This window comes from Puntigrus tetrazona, chromosome 22, assembly GCF_018831695.1.
Source record: "Puntigrus tetrazona isolate hp1 chromosome 22, ASM1883169v1, whole genome shotgun sequence".
Classification (NCBI taxonomy): Eukaryota; Metazoa; Chordata; class Actinopteri; order Cypriniformes; family Cyprinidae; genus Puntigrus; species Puntigrus tetrazona.
The window spans coordinates 1,472,902-1,485,470 of NC_056720.1; the positions used below are offsets into that span (position 1 = coordinate 1,472,902).

At 41.8% G+C, this 12,569-nt stretch overlaps 1 protein-coding gene across 1 annotated transcript in view; it reads left to right on the plus strand.

Moving 5' to 3' along the window:
• LOC122327901 overlaps positions 1-12,569 on the plus strand; it is a 359,865-nt gene that overhangs the window by 311,559 nt on the left and 35,737 nt on the right.

Here is a 12,569-nt window from a genome sequence, read left to right on the forward strand (position 1 = left end):
TAATGATATCAGTAATAGTGAATCATTACAGTTTGAAATAGATTTGATCAGATTGTAGGAAAAGCAGGTAAAATCAGAGCAGATTCAGCTTCGGCTCACAGACGTCCAGCATCACATGATCAATGTCTCTGTCTCTTGTGTGTTTTTACTTTGACAAGCAACACGTCACTTTACTTTCTACTTCATGTACGAGATAATGTTCATCCAGACAATTATCACAGAATAAACCTGACAGTTGAAGTATATTTTTACATTTTAAATTTAAACGGCTGTGAAACTGGAAGTTTACTTTGTGTATCTCTTTATATTCACTCGATAGAGATTGAATTCAAGCTTTAAATGTTTTTATTTTATTTGTATTTATTTGTATTTTATTTGTAGTGTGTAGTTTAGTTGTGCTGTACTTTAAGTGGTTGTAAATTGTTTGCCTCCGGGCTATTAAGAGCACTTAAGGGTGAAGGCGTTAGTTTCGTTTTTCCTGATCGACCTCCTGATTGGCTACTGCCTGGGCAAATTAGAACTAGCTTTTCGCGACTGTAACTATTTAAACTGCGCGCTCTCTGTCAAAGCGAGAGAAGCGATTTCAGGCTAGAAGAGACGGACACCAGCGCGTAAGTCTATTATACCTATTGCTGTGTGTTGTTCAAATTATTTCTTGCTGTTTGGAGAGAATATTTGCGTTTCCCTACTTATTTGTAGTGTGTAGTTTAGTTGTGCTGTACTTTAAGTGGTTGTAAATTGTTTGCCTCCGGGCTATTAAGAGCACTTAAGGGTGTTAAGAGCGTTAGTTTTGTTTTTCCTGATCGACCTCCTGATTGGCTACTGCCTGGGCAAATTAGAACTAGCTTTTCGCTGTTTCCACTGCATACACTTTGTATTTATTTGTTGAGTGTGCGCTGGCGCGTCAGCGGAAGCGTCCAGTGCTCGCGTTCAGACTCCTCGTGTGAAGACTACGAGGGTAAAGACATACGACTTTTCCTGCGCGACTTTAACTGAGCCACGCACTTAAGTACATTTTCCATCATTCTCTTACACATCTTCACTTCCTCTTTTCTACCTCTATCATGTGTCTCCAACTCATTCCGGTTGTCTCTCGACCTCGCCCTAACAACACACGCAGACGACAATGCACTCCTACTAACCTACGCTCTGTCCCTACATCCTCTACTACTCTGTTGGTCTGTGGAACTGCCAGTCAGCGGTCAACAAAGCTGACTTCATTTCTGCTTTTTCTTTACATTCTTCACTCAACTTTCTGGGATTGACGGAGACCTGGATTCGTCCAGAAGACTCAGCAACCCCAGCAGCTCTAGCCAACAATCACTCTTTCTCACACACACCTCGTCAGGTTGGCCGGGGTGGTGGCACTGGTCTGCTCATCCCAAACAATTGGAAATGTTCAACCAACCCACTTGTATGTAATTACATCTCTTTTGAATTTCATGCTATCACAGTTACTACTCCGACAAAATTCCACATAGTGGTAATCTACCGCCCCCCTGGACATATTCTAGACACCTTCCTAGAGGAGCTGGATGGATTATTGTCATCTTTTACAGACGAAGGCACTCCACTCCTACTCTTCGGGGACTTCAACATTCATCTTAACAAACCTTACGCTACGCACTTCCATTCCCTTCTAGCTTCATTTGACCTCAAACGCCTCATCACGACAAGCACCCACAAATCAGGCAACCAGCTTGATTTAATTTACACACGCAGTTGTACTGCAGACACCATTTCAGTACAACCGCTTCACATCTCTGACCATTTCCTTCTTACATTTAAACTGCATTTTCCCATCTCTGTGCAACCAACCCCTATACCGGTTACTTTCCGACGTAACCTTCGTTCCCTTTCTCCCTCCCATCTCTCCTCTGCTGTGTCCTCCTCCCTTCCCTCACCTACCCATTTCTCTTCTTTGGATGTGAATGCAGCTACAGATACCTTGTTCAGTGCTCTAACCTCCTGTCTAGACAACATCTGCCCTCTCTCCTCTAGGCCAGCACGGACTGCCACCTCTAGCCCCTGGTTGTCTGATGTTCTCCGTGATCATCGGGTCAAACTCAGGGCAGCGGAGAGAAAGTGGCGCAAATCTAAAGATCTGACAGACCTGAGCAGGTATCAGTCTTTGCTTTCTTCCTTCTCTGCCGAAATCCGCACTGCCAAATCATCATATTTCCAAAACAAGATCAACAACACTTCAGACACACGTAAGCTCTTCAGATCATTTAACTCTCTGCTCTATCCCCCTCCACCACCTCCCACCACCTCAATATCACCTGACGATTTTGCCACATTTTTTACAAACAAAACAAAAGCGATCAGTAGCCAGTTCTCAGCCCCCCCAACGCACAACCCTCAACCAACCGCATCGACTACCGATTCCTCCACTTTCTCCTTCTGCTCCCTCACTGAGACAGAAGTATCCAAACTTCTCCTCTCCAGCCATCCAACAACATGTCCGCTAGACCCCATACCCTCTCATCTTCTGCAAGCAATCTCCCCACTGTCTTGCCGGCACTCACGCACATCATCAACACATCTCTCCTCACAGGCACCTTCCCCACAGCATTTAAGCAGGCTGGGTAACCCCACTGCTCAAAAGCCCACTTTAAACACTTCCCTTATTGATAACTACAGGCCAGTCTCTCTTCTTCCATTCATAGCGAAAACACTTGAAAGAGTGGTTTTCAACCAGGTATCACTGTTTCTTTGAAAAACAACAAACTGGACCATAACCAATCAGGTTTCAGGTGCGGCCATTCAACTGAGACTGCGCTGCTCTCAGTCACGGAAGCCCTGCGGACTGCAAGAGCTGAATCCAAATCATCAGTTCTCATTCTGCTGGATCTATCCGCTGCTTTTGACACTGTGAATCATCAGATCCTGCTGTCTACCCTCTCATCACTGGGCATTTCTGGGATCCCACTTCGTTGGTTCGAATCCTATCTCACTGGTAGGTTTTTTAGGGTGGCCTGGGGAGGAGATGTATCCACAGCACATCAACTGGTCACTGGGGTTCCTCAGGGATCGGTTCTTGGTCCCCTCCTCTTCTCCATTTACACTACATCACTAGGCCCCATCATACAGGCTCACGGCTTCTCCTACCACTGCTACGCCGATGACACACAGCTCTACCTCTCTTTTCATCCAGACGATCCAACGGTAGCTACTCGGATCTCGGGTTGCCTGGCGGACATCTTGACATGGATGCAAGAGTACCATCTACAGCTCAACCTGACAAAGACTGAGCTGCTTGTATTCCCTGCCACTCCAACTACACAGCATGACTTCACCATCCAGCTAGGTTCTTCGTCAATTACCCCATCAACCTCAGTCAGAAATCTTGGTGTAATCCTCGATGACCAACTAACCTTCAAAGATCACATTGCAAAGACTGCTCGATCCTGCAGGTTTGCACTACACAACATCAGAAAGATCAGGCCCTTTCTAACAGAGCAAGCTGCACAGCTACTTGTCCAGGCCCTTGTCATTTCTAGACTGGACTACTGCAATGCTCTTCTGGCTGGACTTCCATCGAACACAATAAAACCTCTACAAATGATTCAGAATGCAGCAGCAAGGCTGGTATTCAATGAGCCCAAGAGAACCCATGTTACACCTCTCTTTATCTCCTTACATTGGCTACCGATTGCAGCTCGCATCAAGTTCAAGGCACTGATGCTTGCATATAGAACAACCACAGACTCGGCACCGGTCTACTTCCACTCACTATTACAAATCTACACACCCTCTAGAAGTCTGAGATCTGCTAGCGAGCGACGCCTCGTGGTACCATCTCAAAGAGGCTCGAAATCACTCTCCAGAACTTTCTCGTTCTCTGTTCCTGGCTGGTGGAACGAACTTCCCGTACATATCCGGAATGCTGGATCTCTGGCAATCTTCAAGAAACTGCTGAAAACTCACATCTTTCAGCAATACCTGACCTCATCATAAAAAAAAAAAAAAAAAAAAAAATACTCTCACTGTCTCTGTCTCACTTCTCCTCCCCCTTGTTTATTCCTTCCCTTCTGGCATGTACTAATTTGAACACTCCCTGTGACTGGGTGTTATAAGCACTTACTCTGTCTGTTTGTCTCTCAAATAAATGAATCGCTGTTGTACTCTCAATTGTAAGTCGCTTTGGATAAAAGCGTCTGCAAAATGACTAAATGTAAATGTAAATGTAAATGTATTTAAAACACAAATACTGTTTTATAAATATATATTCAATGTGGTATAGGCAGTAATTATTTTTTTCTGACTACAGGATTTTAATAACCTTTTACTTAAACTAATTGAAATATAATAACTAATTTGTATTTTGTTCCATTAAACTCTAATTATGTTCTCTTCTGTCCCACCTTACAGTATAGATTGAGATCCATCACCAGAAATCCCTCATAGAGTTTAATCACAAGAAATATCTAATGGAGTTCAGTCACAAAACACTTATAAATGCTGTATATTATAGTTTGAGATCATCTTGAGGAGCAGTAAACATCAGATGAAGATCCACAGAAGAACTTCACTACGGTGTCTATGAGGAGAAATAAATGTGTGATAAATGTGTAAATATGATTCATACAGGTGAAGAGACTCAGACTTTGCAATCAAATAATGCAGCATGTGTGTTAGAAACATGATATTCAGTCATTAATATTGATTTAATATTCAACCTAATGATCATGTTTCAATTAAAGCTAAACAGAGGAAGAAGCTCAGATGAGTCTAACTCTTCAGTTTAATAATATTTGTATTAAACTCATTTATAATAATTCAGATGTTTAAAAGTGATTGTCAAGTGCAGCACTTAAATGTATAAAAAAAGCAATTATTATTAAGATAGATTTGTGTCTGTCTGTTTTTATTAATCATAAATCCTGTCTTTACAACAAACAAAGCAGAAACACCATGTAAATAAAAGCTGGATTGTGGAGTTTGTGCTGAACTGATGACCGCTTACTTTATATTCATCAATAATCCATCTACTTATCTAGTACTGTAATTATACAGTGCTTTATACTTAATGTCAAACAAATAATGTTTTGTTCAAGTAATTTAACAGTGTTAGATAAAACTTAACAAAAACACATGTTGGTATGCTATCTAACCAAGTATTTGTTCATTTCAATGTTAAATGGCTTCTACAAAACATTATTTTCTTAATTAGACTTGTTTTAGTCATGAACCCAAACTAACAGAACAAAAAATGGCTTAATTAAGTTGACCTCTTACTGTAATCAGATGCAAAGCATGCTGGGAACTACACATCAACTGCTCAAATTATGGTGTGAACTTTCAGGTGACTCTTCAGACTTGAAGCCCACAAAAACGTCTTTCCACATTGATCACATTCACGTGGTTTCTCTCTGGTGTGGATGTTCATGTGGTTCTGAAGGTGTGATGATTGTCTGAAACTCCTCCCGCACTGATCACACGTGAACGGTTTCTCTTCAGTGTGGATCCTCATGTGATCGCAGAGGCTCTGTTTGCACGTCAGACTCTTTCCACACTGAGTGCAGGTCAAACTTTTCTTTTCCGTGAAGAAACTCTTTCAGTCTGGGAGTGAGTTTTTCTGCTAGCTTCACTCTCCTCCATCAGATCTGAAATGAAATATTACAATATGAAGTGTTACGAACGTGTTAAAAATGCAATATCAATTAGAATATGAATACATTAGATAAGATCAGAAAAGTGTCAAGTGAAAGCAGACTAAGCAAAATTACAATCATTTTAATGAAATGAGGTACAATGATAGTATTGTGTGTGAGGTATCACCAAGGGTTTTTCCATCAAGTCATGTTTCACAAAGGGATCAAATAATTATTTCACTGTTAAAATAAACCTTCCATTAAAACTGATATGAAACTGGACCAGATATAATGAATGATTTTAAAACTTGACACATCTATCTCCGTTGAAGAGAGCGGCAAGTTTAGAAATGCCTAGTAAAATGAATTTAACTTAGAAGAAACTCAAGGAATGTCTATCGCTGGAGCTGAATAAAAAGATTTAACAGCTTTCACAGATTCAATGTGAATAATAGACACTACAGCAATACTGTATATGGTTCATCTGAGTTATTATCATTACTGTTTTCATTCAAATAAAATGCATGTATAATGAAATGCTAATCAACATAGCCTTTATCATTGCTTATAATACTATTAAATATGTTCTGTATCGTATTCTGTGTAAGAATTACTTAAGAATTAATATCTAGCACACAAACAGGGAGATTTGTGAGTGCGCGCACACACACAATTACAATTAAAATTACACATATAATTAAAAGATTCATATTATAAATGTAAGAATGAAAAAAAATTAAGAATAAACTTAACATAAAATAAACCAATAATGAAATGAGTTTAACTTAATATGTTTAGTTTTCTTTACATGAAACCTTTATCACAGAAGAATAAAGGTTTATCACTGATTAAAGATTAATGATTAATAAATAAATGTTGTGATAGTTATCTTGTAATGTCATTGGCTGATCAGGTCGTTTGAAGTCTGTTGACTAATAAAATGAGCTGAATCTGAATTAGTGAATCAGTTTAAGCACCTGAAGTCATCAGCATAACGAATGAGGTGAAAACAGAATCTATTGTCTTTGGAGTGGTAAAGAACCTTAAAGTGGCATCCAGACCTAACAGTAAGGTTTCTCTCCAGTGTGGATCATCTGGTGCCGACTCAGTTGGCCAGCTGTAACAAAAGTCTTCTCACACGAGTGTATATCTTCTAGTGAACGTCTGCAGTTGGGAAAAACTCTTTCCACACAAAGAACACAAATGTGGTTTCTCCTTTGCATGAACTTTCACGTGCTCCCTCAGGCCTGAAGCTGTGAAAATGTTTTTCTGCATTGATCACACGTGTACTGCTTCTCTCCAGTGTGGATGTTCACGTGAACTTTAAGGGATACTTCTGTTTTAAAAGACTTCCTGCACTGATCACAATTAAAGATCTTCTGTTCAGTGTGGACCTCCATGAGATTTGCTGATTGTCTGAAACTCTTCCCGCACTGATTACATGTGAAGGGCATCTCTTCAGAGTGAACCGTAACGTGAACTTTGAGATTCTGTTTGTATCTGAAACTCCTCACACATCGATCACATTCATGCAGTTTCTCTCTGGTGTGGATCATCATGTGCACGTCCAAATGTTGTTTTTTCATGAAACTCTTTCCGCACTGAGTGCAGCTAAAACTTTTGTCTCTTCTTTTCATTAAAAATCTCTTTTAGTCTGTGAGCAAGATTTTTCTTCAGTTTTCTCCATCAGGTCTAAAATAAAAGTAAATACATTAAAATATAAATCATAAAATATGAATAATACCTCATATAAATACCTCTTTTAAAAAAAAAAATATATATATATATGCTTAAATACAGCAACAAACTTGTTTAGTGAGAACTACTGAATGTTTTAAGATGAATATGCTACACAATAAAACAATGGTTCTGAAAGTCTCTCAGGATGTTTAATTTACTCAAGAACATTGCATTTACTTTACTTTAACCTGGTAAGATAACATTAAACTGCCAAGTTTTCAACCAACGAACAAAAAAAAATCAGTTCATTTTTGTAATACAGTTCCTTTCAGTCGGTCACTCCGAGTCACGCCGGATGACCGACTTAATTGGGATCTCGCCGAGAGACCAATCTACTTCGAGTGTATCTAAACGACCCAATTGAAGATTGGCATGCGCTAATCGCATCCAGCTGCCGCTGATCACAGCGCGTGTATAAATAAGCAGCGGGTGCAGCGCATATTCAGCTTTTCACTTCGGAGCCGAGCGTGACTGTTCTGCTCCAAAGGCGATCTCACGAGTGTTGAGTACGGCGTTTCAGCGGAGGTCGCTTTCCTGCGTCGAGTGGATTGCCACAATCAGGCTGCACTACCCCTGTTTGTGTGCAAAACAGCTATCCCCTGTTGCCTCAGCACTAAAAGAGCATTCACGAGTGCGTCTTTTTAAAGACGACGTTACGTCTGGCAAACTCGACGTGTCTTGGAAGATAGCGTGGGTCTTGCTTCAGACGACGTACACCCGTGTGTCTCTGGATGCGGTTGTTACCTGGTGTTAGGTGATGGTCACAATCATTGCCTCGTGTGCCTGGGCTTAGCACGCTGAGGTGGCGGTTGTGGATGAATCATTTCCTCGCGGGAGATGGTCATCTCGGAGTGATGGGCGGGCTCTGTCGCCTTGAAAAGGAGGCGGAGCTTGTGTTTGCTCGACTTGGTTCTCATCCTGGCTGCAGACAGGTGGGCTCCATTTCGTTGTGACACAAAGCTTAAACTCTGCAACCAGTGGAGCTGCAAAAGGGGCAGTCTGGACCCTCACGTGGGGTATCAGCTGTACCCTCTTGGGCTCCCCCTGATGATCAGAAGTCAATCGCTGCATCGGAAGGTGAGCCAGACATTTCTGGAAGTGAAGATCCGGTTGCTCTGCGTCTACCAGGCGTTGAATGTACTGGATACAGATCTAGAAATGGTGGCTATGCTTGCCCAGGCCGCCGAGGTGATCGGGATCAAGTGGAAACCTCCACTGGTTCCCGGGCCCTTGAGGCTGGACGATTGGTATTTAAGGGTGGCTCGTGCTGGTTCTCAGGGCCCCACCCTGGTACCTTTCTTCCCGGAAGTGCATGAGGAGCTTACTGGGATGTGGAAAGCACCTTTCACTGCCAGAAACTGCCCCAGTGGCTCCTCCTCCTTCACCACCCTTGACAGCGGCACAGCCAGGGAGTTCTGGTGATCGACCCCAGTGGAGCGGTCAGTTGGGATGCAGCTGTGTCCCAATGCCGTTTCCGCTTAGTGCGGTGATCCTGTGCTCCCCTCCCGGGCCTCGTACTCGTCGGCTCTGAACGGCAGTGCCTTGTGCGGCCTGTGGACAAGCTGCGTCTGCAGTACACGTTTTAGCGTTGTTGCAGGTTCATCAGGCCAAGGCACTGAAGGATCTGCACAGGGGTGGTCATGACCCGGAAGTTCTGAAAGAACTCTGTATCGTGATGGACCTCGCGCCCACGGCGAGCGACGAAGGTCTGGCAACGGTCAACTGGGTCTCTGGTTGTGCGATGGCCACTACCGTGGTCCAGAAACGCCATCTGTGGCTCTGTCTGGTAGACATGCGCGAGGTAGACAAGACACATTCCTTGAATGCCCCCATGTCCCAGACCAGCCTCTTCGGCGACGCAGTGGAGAACTTTGCCCAGCAGTTCTCCGCTGCCCAGAAGCAGACTGAGGTAAGAAACATACTGCCTCGTCATGCAGCTGCTGCTATGGAGCATATGGACTCCTATGGAGTCGGAAGTTCTGAGGTCGCTGCTCGCCATTCACATTCCAGGAGTGTGCAACCAGGCAGCCGACGAGCTGTCGCGAGCTGCAGTACCCGGAGAATGGAGACTGCTCTTATTTCTTTCAAAAATAAATATGCTAAACTGTCTGAAGATTTATAACTGTGTTGTTTTCAGCCACACTGATGAAGGATGAAGAATAAATACTAACCTGTTTGTTCTTTAGTGTGTTTCATTCTGCAGGGTTATGTATCTCTCGTGTTCTCTCTGTTTCTGCAGATTTCTATTCTTCTTGATTCTTTGATGCTCGTCTTCACTTGTAGACTGATGGGAATTTTCCAGCATTTATTACTGAAACACACTGGGAGGAGCTTCACTGAAGGTGTGAATGTTGTGGGAGGAGCTTCATTGTTATTATTCAAAAATGAATCACAAAATTCACATATTTTGTTTTTATTTAAGAATCTCATCATGTGAATCTCATGTGAAAACAGCATCTATTGACATCAAATAGGATTTTCAGCAGCTGATAATATTGATGATCCTTAGACTATTAACCGATTTAATCCTTCATGCCAGATTTTAATTTTTCTTTGATGTACATAATTATCATTATAGCGTTGGTACTGTAAAAATGTTATCAGATGTGCAAAATTTTGAGAGGAACCCAATTTGACATTTACTCAAGGCAAGTTCTACTTAAGGAAGTCTAATAGTTGTGTAGAAGATGCTACAGAAGACCTTCTCCAAGTTATTGTTCACACAGATGCCTTGGTAGTTGTTGGGGTCATGTTTGTCTCTGTTCTTGTAAATAGGGCTGATGAGGCCCTAGTTCCAGATGTCAGGGAAGAACCCTACACAGAGAACATCACTGAAGAGTTTGAGGATGGCCAGTTTGAATCTCTGCTCTGTGTTTCAGCATTTCATTCTGTATGGTGGTTTAGAGGTAAAAATCAGAGTCAGAATCAACTTTATTGCCAGGTATGTTTACACATACAAGGAATTTGTTTTAGTGACAGAAGCTCTACAGTACAAAAGGATGACAAGACAAGATAAGAAAAAAGAATTATATACAAATATATAAAATATTAAAAGTACAAAATAGCAAAAATACAATATATACTATAGACGTTCAAGTATAAGCAGGAATTATGTTTTGTACAGTGTTATGTGGAAATTGAAGTGCAAATAAGTCTGTTGTATGTTAAATAAATACTGTATAATAGTGTTGTCAAGTGTTCAGGACATGAACTGCCTGAAAGAAACTGTTCCTGTGTCTGGCTGTCCTGGTACTCAGTGCTCTGTAGCGTCGACCAGACGGCAACAGTTCAAAGATGGAGTGTGCTGGATGTGAGGGGTCCAGAGGGATTATCTTAGTCCTTTTGTTCATTCTGAATAAGTACAGTTCCTGGAGAGTGGGGAGGGTTTTACCAATATAATAATAATATGAATATATTAATAAATAATTATTAATAATATTTGCTTGTATCCTAAGTGACACTCAAAGGACTCATCCCCTCTGCACAAGGTTTCCTGTAAAATTATAACATCTAAGCCATGAATTTCTCTCAAGTCTGAATTGTTACTCTTCAAGCCGAAGACTGAGGACTTCAGACCTTGAGTATGCCACAAGGAGATGGTCTTTAGAGTTTGTTTGCGATTTTGACAAAAAAGAAAGGCACAAAAAGTGCAAGAACATAACAGATTGGATACAACAGTAAATGTAGATAATTTCAGTTGTGTTCTAGGGACTCTGAACATCAGTTTATATCATTTTGAAGGGTGTGAGTGTTTTTTAAGTTCTCATCTCTGTCCACTGTGTGTGAGTATGTGAGAGCAGATGAAACTCAGCATGTGTTGGATGTTGTGAAGCTCGGCGCTCCTCCACTGACAGCCTGGGCTTAGTAAAGACAAGAAAAAGACAAACAAGTCACAAAGACTAGAAAAAGACAAACAAAGGAAGTGACATCATCTCAAACAAAATTAACAAAAATAATAATCTCATCACAACATATTGAGTATAAAGTGTTTTGTTTTAATCCTATATAGGAGTTTTTGTGAACTTAAAGCTTAAAAATTATTGAGTGTATGTTTCACATATATTTAGAAGTAAAAAGCATTTTTCTGCATCCAACGTTTGACCTTTTTGTTTTTATCGCTGACATTGTCCCATTGTGGTAATTATTTTTGGCAAATTTTCTGAAACTTCACACACAATCAGATGCTTTTCACGGTTTGATCGGTCAGGTCTCAGGTTTCAAAAAACATAAAAAATCTTTATGAACATTCTGTTTTTTGTTGAACATTTTTGTGCTGCTATATTTGATTTGGAACTTGAAAGTGAGTCACTGGCGAGTCAGTAGATGTGGACAGTCATGATTGGATCAGTCTAGTAATGCTAACAGTGTCATGACTTCAGTCTGATCAGTTTGTTTTTGTTTTTCTGTCAAACAGTCTGCCATGTGCTTGTGTTTCCCCGCCCCATCGTCATCTGATTAATCACTAAATTAGCTGCCTTCTCACCTGTGGCTCATTAGCTCCTTAACTGCTCCCCCTACTTAAGCTCCCTTTGTTTGCAGTCTTGTGTCTGACCGTTGTGGTGTAAGGACGCTGCAAGCGTATCCAGTCCAGTCCTGTCCAGTCCTGTCCAGTCCTGTCCAGTCCAGTCCAGTCCAGTCCTGTCCAGTCCTGTCCTGTCCTGTCCTGTCCAGTCCTGTCCTGTCCTGTCCTGTCCAGTCCTGTCCTGTCCTGTCCTGTCCTGTCCTGTCCTGTCAAGTCTGTGTAGGCTCCAAGTTTAGCTAGTGTTTTTTAGGTTTTTTTTTCTCTCTTTGCTCGCTCTGCCTTTTTGTTTTCTCCAGACCTCTGATCCCCTGTGCCGGGCCTGGTTCTTCCGGTGCTGTGTTTGGCAGCTCGTCCTCACCTGATCCTGGGGATCTTATGCTGGAATCGAGCAGCAGGACTATGTAGAGACTCGTTATCGAGTTCCCGTTTTCTTATGCTCCCTGCCTAGTGGAGTGACTGGAGGCCGTTTTGATTTTCCTGCTGATGTCAAGTTTTCTGTTCCTCCGCCCCAGTCAAGTTTTTGTTCAAAGACTACAAATAAATTAAGTTGAACCTGCAACTGAATCCGTGTTCGTTCCTGACAGAACGGTCAGACCAAAGATGGATTCAGCAGGAGAAGACCAAGTCAGGACTGCTGTGACGCAACAGGGTATTCTCCTTGGCCAGCATGCGACTCAAATTACGGTTACCTCAAGAGATGTCGACCTTCT